Source organism: Galeopterus variegatus, unplaced genomic scaffold (assembly GCF_000696425.1).
Source record: "Galeopterus variegatus unplaced genomic scaffold, G_variegatus-3.0.2 Scaffold2227, whole genome shotgun sequence".
In the NCBI taxonomy this organism is placed as follows: domain Eukaryota; kingdom Metazoa; phylum Chordata; class Mammalia; order Dermoptera; family Cynocephalidae; genus Galeopterus; species Galeopterus variegatus.
The window spans coordinates 97870-99178 of NW_007728338.1; positions in this window are offsets into that span (position 1 = coordinate 97870).

Here is a 1309-nt window from a genome sequence, read left to right on the forward strand (position 1 = left end):
TAGTGCTTCATCTTATCTAAACAACCTTCCACTGAATATTTCTGTTACTTTTTTCTCTGAACTTTCCCAACTTCATGACATCTCTTATTTCTATCTGATGCTGCTGCGTGTGTATGTTTTTGTTTTCTTTTGTATTATTTTTCTTAGCCAAAAAACTTGTTTAAACTTAACTATCATTATTTTGTTATCAGAAATTTTGATGGCAAACAACAGCTAGACTTACTTCTTGTCCAGCTTCTGTCTGATAAGAAGAGTTTCAGAAATACATTTAATTATCTTAAATTATGTTATTCATTTCTGATGCTTTTTAATTTCTTTTTATATTAAATTTTAATTAATTAATTTATTTTATTTTTTTTTTATGATTCTTCTGTAAAACCTCCTAGGGGGGATATATATATTCATCAAACTATGGGGCTATATACATAAAGTAGTCTTACACACTCCATTTATATATTTCCATTTATATATTTATAAGATAGATTTAAGACTAGCAATCTGTTTGGATTGGGAGGCTAGCAGACTTGCCTTTATGAGGGTACGTCAAAAAGTTGATGGAAAGATTCCTATTACCTTTGTATTTTATTTGTTCATGAATTTTTTGAAGTACCCTTGTAACTTTAACTGCATTTGCCTAGTGTCAAGCCAATATGCATGGACACATAGCACCATTTTATATAAATATAATTTTTACTACAGAAATTGATAGTCAGGCATAAAACTAGTATGAGTTGCTGATTTATACACAATCTGATTTTTCCTCTGTGGATTGGAATTAACGAGTGGTTTCCTAAACATAATATTCTATAATATTCAAAAATATACCTGGGAATAATATTCTGTAATTTTCTTTCTTTTTTTCTTTTTTTTTTTTTTTTTACATTAACTGTGATCTCTGTATCCGAAAGATAGCATCAAGGTGGGTTGGGGGAGGAAGATATTAATAATTTTGGTCAAATTTAAACACAGTAAGCTTAAGTTACCTATTTATATTTCTAAATGGAATTGTCAAGCAGTTAGTTATATATGGGAGATGCCCAGGTTTTAGATAACCTAAAGTCAGTGCAGTTTTGTGAACATGTAGATGTCATTGAACTTACAAAAAAGGAAAGTTAAAGAGAAACGTACATGGAAATGGTGGTTAGACTACTCAACTGTTTAGAGGGTGGGAAACCAAAGAGAAACTAACATAAGGAAAGTAAGAAAAAATTGCTACTGTGATTGGAGTATCACTTTCCAGGAGGTTGTGATATGTTTAAAGCCAAGTGAGTAATTTGTTAAAGAAGGAAAGAGTGAACCACTAAGTCAA